Source organism: Ursus americanus, chromosome 12 (assembly GCF_024610735.1).
Source record: "Ursus americanus isolate L20-20 chromosome 12, mUrsAme1.1.p, whole genome shotgun sequence".
Lineage (NCBI taxonomy): Eukaryota > Metazoa > Chordata > Mammalia > Carnivora > Ursidae > Ursus > Ursus americanus.
In genome coordinates, this window is record NC_142138.1 from 71,949,168 (window position 1) to 71,960,095 (window position 10,928).

At 45.8% G+C, this 10,928-nt stretch overlaps 1 long non-coding RNA gene across 2 annotated transcripts in view; it reads left to right on the forward strand.

Annotated features, from left to right (window-relative positions):
- Positions 1 to 9,262, forward strand: part of LOC148109233 (uncharacterized) — a 338,759-nt gene extending 329,497 nt beyond the window's left edge. For both annotated transcript variants that reach the window (XR_015726417.1, XR_015726418.1), the window contains 2 exons: positions 8,322 to 8,500; positions 9,199 to 9,262. This is a non-coding gene — a long non-coding RNA (uncharacterized LOC148109233). The remainder of the gene's footprint in view (positions 1 to 8,321; positions 8,501 to 9,198) is intronic.
- Positions 9,263 to 10,928: the final 1,666 nt, after the last annotated feature.

Consider the following 10,928-nt stretch of genomic DNA (forward strand, 5'->3'; position numbering starts at 1 on the left):
GATTTTGGGGTAGGCTGTGTTGATGATCTCTCCTCCCCGTGCTCTCCGGATCTCAGTTTCCTTCTCTAAAGAGTAAGGATAATAATAGTACCAATCTCATTGTGCTGTCTGAGGATTAAGTGAATTAATCTACTCGGAGCACTGAGATTAGCTGTTGGCACCTAATAAGAGTTTTACATAGATTAACTCATTAAATCATCATACAATCCAGTGAGGTAGGTAATATTTTCCTTACCCTAACAGGGGAGGAAACTAAGATGAGATGGGTAAAGTGGGAAGCCCAAGGTCATACAGCTGTTGAGTGGTTGAGCTAGGATATACAGCCAGGCAGTCTGTCTTGAGAGTCCATATTTTAACCCCTGTATTATACTGCCACTACTCTATATTGGGATGAGGAGAAAAAGTGGGTAAGGAAGGAGAAAAGCCTGGCCTTTCCCATCCAGCAGTTAAGATGACAGACTTCCTTCATGCTTCTCAGTCCCTCCTCACGTAGTCCCCTCCAGCCACACCTCCTTCAGGAAGTCTTCCTAGAGGAGCCCCACCCATGTGATCACTCCTATTTTCTCCACCTACTTTGAACTTATGAACCTAGTCGTCTGCGTGGTGCTTTGTAATGCTTTCAAATTATTATTCAATTTGATGGGCATTTATTAAATGCCTAGAACATAGGGCTAGAACCATATGCAAACATAAAACATAGTTTCTCCCTGCCAGAAATTTGTAGTCTTGCCAGGGATGTAGACTAAGACAGCCATACAGAATACCGTTGAAAGAGAAATTGATATCAGTGTTGTAAAAAAATATATAAGCAATGTACTACAGAAGTGTGGAGGAAATAATAGTCAATTCGGACTGGGCTGGATGGCTTTGGACAGCTTCGCAGACTCCAGGGAGGAGTCAATAAATGATGACTTCCAGTGGCATTTGAACAGTCTTAAAGGATGGCTAAGAGTTTAAGAGGTATAGTGTGGTGGGAGAGCAATCAGCGTAGAATGAGGCAACATGTTGGTGGTATGGTAGCCTCTTTGTGGTTGTTATTCATAGGAGCAGGAACTCTTGAAACTTTTTCAAGTGTTTGCATCTCAGTTAAATCAGCAAACTCTGACCTCTGTGCTCTTGTTCTGGATTTCCCCAGGCTGACACTTGACTCAGAGCTCCCTTCTGCAGGGGACCAGCTGTCTTCTGATCACATGCTTGCCTGCACTGCTCCCATGTCCCTGGTCTGGCAGGAGCACCTCTCTGGGCTGAGAGAGCAGAGCTGGAGCCCTGTGCCTACACCTTCTGGCAGTGCACCCAGGGAGGCTGTTCCCACTCCCTGGTCCCAGGGGAAGAATCCAGCTATGTTGCTTTAGGTTCTGAGGCCTGAGATCTCATGTAATGGATGCCAGATGCTTGGAGTTAAGGTGAGGAATCAAAACACTAGACCACCTCTGAATAAGCAGGGAACTTTTCCCAGAAAGTAACTTCATTTTTCCATCTATCCATCCATCCATCCATCTACCCAAAACACCTGTTTAGACCCCTCTCTGTGCTGGGGATCCAAAGGCCAAAACTCCCCAGCTCTTGCCCTCAAGTTCAGAGTCTAGTGACATGTGATCACATGATTATAACACTGAGTACTCTGATGAAGGAAGCACAGAGAAGGGGTACCCAAACCAGAACTGCGGTTAGAGAGTTGACAAATCTGGAACAGTCTCAGTGGGCAAAAAGAAGTAAAAGAGGTGGTTCAGGAAGGAGGTGTCATAGAAGGCAAAGGTGTGGGGTGTCCAGGAATACTTTTGCTGGGGCAGAGACAGAGTTGGGGGCAGAGGCTACATAGCTTTGTGGCTGGAGGAGACAGAAAGAGTCAGATCATAAAGTACCTTGGGGGCCATGCAATAGCATTTGGTTGCTACTCTTGGGGTCCTGAAGGGTTTTGAACATAAGAAATGGTTTGTTTAATAGAGAAAACACTGTGGTGAGGAGAATGCAGTGTTGGGGGAGGAGTGAAATCAGGGAGACCAGGTAGGCTTTGGGCTGCAGTTTTCAGGGAAGAGAAGATGAGGACCTGGCCTAGGACAGGGAAGGGGACTGGAGAGGGAGAGAGATTTGGGAGGTAGTAAGCAGGTACAATGGGCAGGACATTACTGTCAAGCGAGTGTGGGGGGACAGGAGTCAATGGTGACGTACAGTGGCCTGACTTTGGCCATCACTTGTTGCTGATCGCTGGTGATGCTCTTCACTGGGATGGAAAGCAGGAGGAGAAGAAGGCAAGCCACAGGCCTGGGGCAGAAATGAGTTCAGTGTGGGTTGAGTTGAATCAGTCAGAGATAGGGTGCTGGAGCTGAGGGTTCATCAGGTCTTAAGGTGGAAATCTGGAAATCTTCCAGACATAAGTCTTAGGTAAAAAGTGGAGAGTAATGGACTTGAGTGGTGTATGAAGTAGATTCTAAAGAGAGATGGAGAGGAATAGAAAAAGTTGCATCAAGGACAGGAGGCCTGGGTCAAAGACATGCAGCAAAGTAGAAAGAAAGTGTTCCTGGAGTTGGCATGGCTGGCCCCAGAGACAGCAGATTTTGAAGAACAGGAGAAGTCAGAATGAAGTGGGGAAGAGTAAATGGGGGTCAAGGAAAACATGAAGGCATCTTTTGCAGTAAGTTTGGCTAAGAAGGTACCGAGGAGAGAGATGGGAGGGAAAGGGAGAGACCAGGGAAGAAGCATTGTTTTAGAATGGAAAGGGCTTGATGTACTCAGGCCTGCAGGGGGGGGGGGCAGTAAGTAGAGAGAAAGGTTGAACAAAGGCTGTGTCTCCAACTCAGTGGGTCCCAGAGGGGCCTCTGGGCTTCAAGGGCACAGGGCACCCCAGGTCCTGTGGGTAAGGCAGTCTTCCAGGGAAATGGCTGCCATGCTCCAAATCTGTGCCCCTCCTCTGTGCCCCACCCAGTCCTCAGCCCCTTCATACTCCACCAGAGACCCTGTTGGGTCTTTGCTCTCACAGGTGGCCCCAGCTGGCAGAAGAGTTGCCTTGGAATCCAGCCCAATCTCCTGTTGTCCCCAAGGCTTCAGCCTTCCCTGAGCAGCAGGAAGTTTTCTTTGGGTCTTTGCTGCCGGCAGTGGAGGAGGGTGGGACAAGGCAGGCACAGGGTAGGGCGGAAGCCTCCGGCCTTGTTTCTGAGCCAGGCAGGGGGCCGGGCTAACCTGGGTAGGGCCTATGGTCTGGCTGCCACCTGGTGTTGAGAGCTGGATGTATAGCAGGAGGGCCTCTACCAAGCACCAGCTCTGAGCTGGGGATAAAGAAAGAGGAAAGCTTTCACTGTGCAGAAGCTTTTTGTTTTGATGAAGTGCAAATAGCTCATTTTTGCTTTTGTTTCCCTTGCTTCCAGAGATGTATCTGATAAGTTGCTACGGCCAAGGTCATAGAGGTTGCTGCTTGTGTTCTCTAGGATTTCGTTGGTTTCCTGTCTCACATTAAGGTCTTCTATTCATTTTTAATTTATTTTTGTGTATGGTATAAGAAAGTGGTCCAGTTTCATTCTTCTGCATGTTGCTGTCCATTTAACAACAATCAACAAAACTAAAAGACAGCTTACAGAATGGGAGAAGATATTTGCAAATGACATAGCTGATGAAGAGTTAGTATCCAAAATCTAGAAAGAACTTCTCAAACTCAACACCCAAAGAATAAATAATCCAGTTAAGAAATGGATAGAAGACAGGAACAGATATTTTTCTAAGAAGACATCCAGATGGCTAACAGACACCTGAAAAGATGCTCAACATCAGTCATCATCAGGGAAACACAAACCAAAACTACAGTGAGATACCACCTCACACCTGTCAGAATGGCTATAATGAACACAAGAAACAACAGGTGTTGGCGAGGATGCAGAGAAAGGGGAATGCTCTTATACTGTTGGTGAGAATGCAAACTGGTGCTGGCACTGTGGAAAAAAAGTATGGAGGTTCCTCAAAAAGTTAAAAATAGAGCTACCTTATGACCCAGTAATTCACTACCAGGTATTTACCCAAAGGATACAAAAATACATCACCCGATGTTTCTAGCAGCATTGTCAACAATAGCCAAACTATGGAAAGAGCACAAACGTCCATCAACTGATGAATGGATAAAGAAGATGTGGTATGTGTGTGTACACACACACACACACACACACACACACAGTGGGATATTACTCAGCCATCAAAAAGAATGAAATCTTGCCATTTGCGACTATGTGGATGGAGCTAGAGTGTATTATACTAAGTGAAATAAGTCTGTCAGAGAAAGACAAATACCATATAATCTCACTCGTATGTGGAATTTAAGAAACAAAACAGATGAACATAGAGGAGGGAAAAAAGGGAGAGAGGGAAACAAACCATAAGAGACTCTTAACGATATAGAACGAACTGAGGGTTGATAGATGGAGGTGGGTGGGGAGATGGGCTAAATGTGTGATGGGCATTAAGGAGGGCACTTGTTGTGATGAGCACTGGGTGTTATGTGTAAGTGATGAACCACTAAATTCTACACTTGAAACCAATTTTACCAGGTATGTTAAATAACTAGAATTTAAATAAAAACTTGAGATTAAAAAAAAGAGGAAAAACCAGAAAACCTGTGGGGAAGCCAGGCTTCAAGGTGGGGCACACCATCCTGAATCAGAGAGGGAGTGTATTTCACATGGTGAAGATGAACAGTGAAGTTACTAGTTAGTCTGAGGCCAGAGGCCAATAAAACCAACAGTGTACAATTACCTCTGCTGTCTCCCATGTGACTCTCTGAGTCACATTTTCCCTATTTTACAGATGGGGCTTATCCCGGGAAGGCTCAAAAGGTTTGTCCAAATCAGTAGCCTCTGAATGGCAGAGCTGGGATTTGAAAGGGGTTTTCAGACATTGAGAGGGGGATGGGTGTGGGCAGTGGTGGGGGTGGGCACTGAATTTCATGTCAGGAGCAATAAGAGTAGTCTGGGCAGATGTAAGCATGGAGTGTGGAGGGTCTGGGCAAAATAAATGATAAGGACCTATGCCCTGTTGGCCTTAAGGTAGGGAGTGAGCCTTGGTGGTAAGAAGCCCATCACTGACCAGGGTGAGTGTGAATGGCCGCTGGGCTTGAGGAGAGGTTTGCCAGGGAGACAAGCCCCAGTAAGTCCTGCAGAGGAGCCAGGACAGATGTCAGCTCCATATGTCAGGGGCTCTCTGGAGGGGGACCTAAGTGGTGGCTGACAGGACACTTGATGACAGGCCCAATGAGCATGTGATCTGCTAATCAGCAGCTAGAACAGAAGACCCAAGATAGGAGAAATGTACCAGTGAGTGGATGGGGCCCTAAGAGCAGGTAACACCAGGGAAATTGCAGCCAGAGAAGAGAAAAATTCATCCAGCTCACCTGCTGGCAGGCACCAGCTAGGAAGGGAGACCAAGGGACCTCTGGGGGATGCTGGTCAGGGGTGGGTGGGTAGGACTGTCTTCAGTTCAGAACCCCTAGTGAGAAACACAGAAGTGTTTTCTTCCCACCTGCCTGCACCATGCTGGTAGAGGTGTGGGGGCAGCAGCTGCGGTCAGGTAGCTGATCCCTGCTAAGAGTAAGAAGGCAGAGTCTTGGTGGCACCTTCCAGCCATGCCAATCTGCATCTCCCAATGCTGCAGGACACGGGCTCTGTGCCTGGCACACCTTCCCACTTCTACCACTTCCTAATTACTCTTTTCTATTTTTTTTTTCCTCTCAGTTTCTCAAATAAAGTTCCCTTTGGCAAAAAAAAATCCGGACTCCCATTTTCTCTTAACAAGAGGGTGGAATCATTTGTCCCCATGCAGGGCAGGTTAACTAAAGGGACAGAACATCTCTAAGGGCCCAGGGCATAGAGTTTGAGTGGGAATGGGAGTGAGCTGACACGAGCAGATGGGACAACTTGGAGAGAAGACTAGCAATGTGGGATCTGTCCTGATGACAATGTCACTGCCCTGGCAGCACCCCTCAACAGCCCCCTTCATCCTCCGTGTGTTCCACTAACCCCTCTTCCTACACACACTCAACACCTCCTTGCTTTCCCACCCAAAAGTGACTAAACGGGTCACTTAGCAAACTAGATCCCATTGCTACTCTACCAATAACTATGAATCAGTGACTATATGCCCAACATTTGCTACTTCCATGCAGATTGCCTTAAATTTTTCTTTTTAATAAAAATTTGGCTATAAAGTAAAACAGGCCCACTTTGGAAAAGTCAGGAAAGCATAATGAGGACAATGGCAATCAGGTTTTTTCATTAATTAAATTAACAGCTTTATCTCACTTCTGATGACTAGTAAGTTCTTCTCACTTCTCTTCCCAGCCACCAAAGGGTCCTGGTGCTCTGGTGGCTTGTCTACAGTGAGTTCTCAGTCAATATTTGTGGGGTGGCTGGTTGTCGACTGGCATGCCCAGCAAGCTCCACATACCCTGTAAACATTTGAAACCATGGTGTGTGTTGGCGGTGGTAGCTGGTCTGTCACATACTGTCTGGGGAGCTGGCTAGATTCCACATAGACTTGTTTTTCCAAGGTTAACTGGTAGCTTTCTGTCATGACACCAAGCTGAGCCCTGCAGGAAGTGGGTTTGGATGATGCTTTTGGATCACCTGAATGTGAGTTGATCCTGGTAGGAGTCGGTTTCTCCACAATCAGATGGTGGGTGCTTACTGTGTGCCAGGCACTGTATAGGCTGCAGGGAATGTAAAGATGAAGGTTGTTAGAGACAGGACCCACAAACTAATTGGAAAATGACCTGATAAATGTGGTCCTGGAGTTAGATACGAAACCCTGGGGGAACAAAGGGAAATGGCTCTGGGCATGAGTCATTCTAGGAAGGCTTCATGGAAGAGGCAGCATGAGAGTTGGGTCTTGAAGGGCGACTGGGGTATAGTTGCCTGGGGAACTTTGGGGCCAGGTGGAGAGAAGGGAGGCTGTTTTAGACCAAATGAAGAATAAGAGCAGTGACCTGAGGTATGAAGGGTAAGGACCTTCTGTGGCTTCCATTTTCAAATCTGTACCATTAATAAGAGTGGCTGCTGCCTCAGAGACCCTGTGTGAGCAGCCATCTGCCCTAGAACTTTGGAGGGCCCTCTCCCTTGTGCCTCCATGCTCTTCCTTGGGTTGACCTAGCAGGGAGCAGCCATGTCTGCTTGTGTTGTCAGGCCCAGCTTCAGTGCTTCTTTCCCTGAAGCCTCTGGGATTGTTGAGACAGATGTGACTGCTCCCACTTCTGGACTCTCACTGCACCCCACCCTTACTGCTGTCATGTCTCCTTACACAGCAATTGTCTCTGTTTTAGGGTTTGGTTTTCTTCACTAGGCTATGTGCTCCTTAGGCAGGAAATGTTCTTGGTTCAGGCCTGCAGTCCTAGCATCTGGCATCAGACCTCACAGAAAACACACACTCAATAAATGTTTAATTCTTTAGCTTGTTCTGTGAACACATCCCACTCACTAACTAACCTCATTAGGGATTAAGGTAGGGCCCTCAGCAGTTTGCTGCAGGGTGAGAAGGTTCAGAGTAGATTACCCTCATCAACCTTAATTAGTGCTTTATTGAGAAGGTCACAATTGAGGCTTATGTAACAAGAGCCCATTACTTAATTGATTAAAACAGGTTTTCAGTTGGCAGCTTGACAAGTGCAAGCTGCACAGCCTCTCCCACTCCACCTACAGGGCTGGTAAGTGACAGATTTGGGTGGCAAATGCTTGGAATGCCTTGAAGATCCTGCTCAAGCCAGCCAGCTGGGTGCTACTGGGATAGGGAAGACACTGGTGACAAATGTGACCTGATTACTTAGAGCCCTTTGTTCCTAGGATGGGCCTTGGGAGCCTGACCAGTTGCTGAACTGGCTGTCAAACAGCCCACCTGGGACTGGGAGAGATGAAAAGCATGTCTCCTTGGTCTTGTCTTGTTGCATCATTTACCCCATTTGGGAACCTGCACCTTGACTTTTCTACTAATGGCCAGTTGAAGAATCAGAACATTGATATAAATCGGTATTTCCTATAATGGAATTTTGTGATGAAGCACTACCAACGAAGAGTGGATGGATGAATGGATAAGCAGAAGGGTGGGATATATGGATAGGGAGATAGTAAATCATCAAAAGGATAGACAGGTAGATAGTAGAACAGGTGGATGGATTTATTGGATGGATGGGTGGGAAGTCAACCCATGCTTATGGCCCCCCTAAGGTCATAAAGTCCTCTAGTTATTGGTGGCAGTGCTGGCAGATGCTGCGCCAGTAGTACCTTAGTTTCTGAAGGCTTGCTGGGAATAGTTGAAGAGCTAAATATAAAGGGATAATGCTTACATTTATTTTTCAGGCAATAGCAATAAATTGAATGCAGCTGATGCATCTTCAAAGATTCACTACCTTCCAAGACTTTCAAGCATGAAGATATCTTCATCTTCCCCTCTCAGAATTGACGGGGAAGCCAAATAGGACCGAGTGAAATAACCTGCAAATAGAACACCTTAAGAAAAGTACACCTATAAAAATAAGGTAACAAACAATAAAACAACACTGCAAACAGTTGGGCAAACGCAGAACAAAGAATCACCTTCATAAACCCATCATTGTAGAGCAAGCCTTGTTGTTTTGTGTGGCTGTGGTTCTGCACAGGAACCATACATAGCTGCAATCGTCATGCTCATGACTACCTCTGTACCCTACTTTCTCCACCTCACATGATGTCATGAACATTTTCTATGTTGCCACATAGCCTTTATAATTACTTTAAATGACTATAAAATATTCCATTCTCTATGCTACTGCTGAATATTTAGGTTTCTTGTATTTTTTTTCCTTTGCTCATTTTCATGAATTAACAAATGTTAGGTATTTTACCTGGTGCCTGGCAAAATGTATACACTTAATAGGTGCTTTATTTCCTTCCCATCTCTCTCCTTTATATATCTTCATATTTAGGCTTTTCCTTTGGAAAAATTTCTTAAGATAAATATTAGTTTAAGAGTTTAAACAGTTGTATGGCTGTTCATGCATATGGCTGCCATGTTGCTTTATTAATAACCATGATGATAATATAAATAGCTCCACAATTACACATATTATCTCATAAAATCCTCTCAACATCTCTAAGGGGTAGCCATTACCCCATTTTTGATGAGAAAGGAGATGCCCACAAATTTAAGTAATTTGTCCAACATCAATATCTGTTCTGTTTTCTTCTTTCTTTTCAGGGACTGGTACAGTGTCTGGCACACAGAATGGCTTCAATAAATATTTGCTAAATGAAATCCACAGGTGGGAGTGCCATGATTTACTTCAAAGCTTGTACTTTTTCCCTTAAATCTTGCCAGCTGGCTTTCGACATTTATTTGGGTGGGGGTAAGGTATTGCCTTCCCTTTTAATTAAGAACTCAGACTTAGTGAAGCACCCATTCAAGCTTAGGGCAACCATGTGAGAGCAAATGATGTGCTGTGAGTGGGAGTTTAGGACCCTAATTGTAGTTAGCCTAGAACTGTACCTGCCTGACTTTTTCCTGAGGTCAATCATGCACAGCTATCATATAGTTTTAAAAACAATGCCATAGGAGAGTGGTCCTAAGTGCTTGGTAGCCACATCGAATTCAGAGGGTTTGTTGTTGTCTGTGGCTGTGTGACCTGATTACACATTTATAGAAATGCTGTACTCATTGGGATCACTCTCTAACATCCAACTGTACATGCTGAGGAGGCAGAATGGCCTTGAGCCCTATCCTTCCTAGTTTCAGAGGATGTATCCCAAAGAGCACCAGCCCTAAGAATCTTGAGTGGGAGTCATTTCCTCAGGTTGTGGCTTCCTGGCATAGGGCAGGAACCTATATCCTATTTCTGTTCCATAGGATGAGTGTTTTGAGCATCAGAATGGTTCTTTAGAGACACTTTAAAGAATAAGGTCTGTACACAGATGTTGCCTGGCTAAGCAGAGGGCTGGAGAGTTCAATGATAGAGCTTGCCTCAGTGCTATGAAGAAGACCCAACATGATAGGGCTTCCTGTGTGATGAGAGAGAAGAGAGAGAGAGAGAGAGAGAGAGAGAGAGAGAGAGAGAGAGAGAGAGAGAGAGTGTACCTAGGGATCTAAAGCCCCATGGCAGTGCTTAAAAGGTTCTGGACATCTCTCCAGATAGGAGTCACTGCCCCTTCAGCCTGGCCTGTCATGGGGGAACTGAGTCCTCCTCTTGGTTCTGGAAGATCAGAGTTGACTCTGCCCATGCCTTCTCTGAGAAGGGTCAGGGGTTTGGAAAGCCAGCTTCATCTTAGTCATTGGCTCATGGTCATCTTGCCAGGATAAATTGAGGCTACTTTATTCAACACGTGTTTATCAAGCTCTAGCCATGTGCCAAACCCTAGTCTGGGCACTGGTGATACAGCCATGAATAAAACATACAAAACCCTACTTTCATGGAGTTTACATTACAGTTGAGTAGACTAGCAACAGGAAAAATAATAAATAAAACATATCAAAGAGTTACAAGGGCTATGGAGGGGGCAGGGATGCTGGGTAGGGAATGCTGGAGTTGGTGGAGGGAGTGGATGAGTGTGGAAAGGTGGTATGTATGCTGGCTGTAGACTGTGCATGCGACCCCTCCAAGAAGTGGCCTTTCTTGGCCTCTGGTCACTTAGGTGGCAATGTCCTACCCCTGTGGGCAATCTTTACACGTCACCCTCTTTGTTCTCTTCCTAGTGGTTGTTGTGTTGTGCAATGACCTTGTTCATTTGTCTGTCTCTTCCTTCTTCAAATGATTCAGATGAATTCTTGTGAGATTCCAAAAGGTGTACATTTGGGGAGGAGATGGAGATGGGGATGGGTTGTGGAAGCCAGGCCATGACTCCACATGCCAAGTTCAAGTTGGGAATGCTCTGACAGACTTGGAAGTTGAGTTCATAGTTGGATAGTCCTGGTGCCTGTTTGGAGATTCTTCTGAC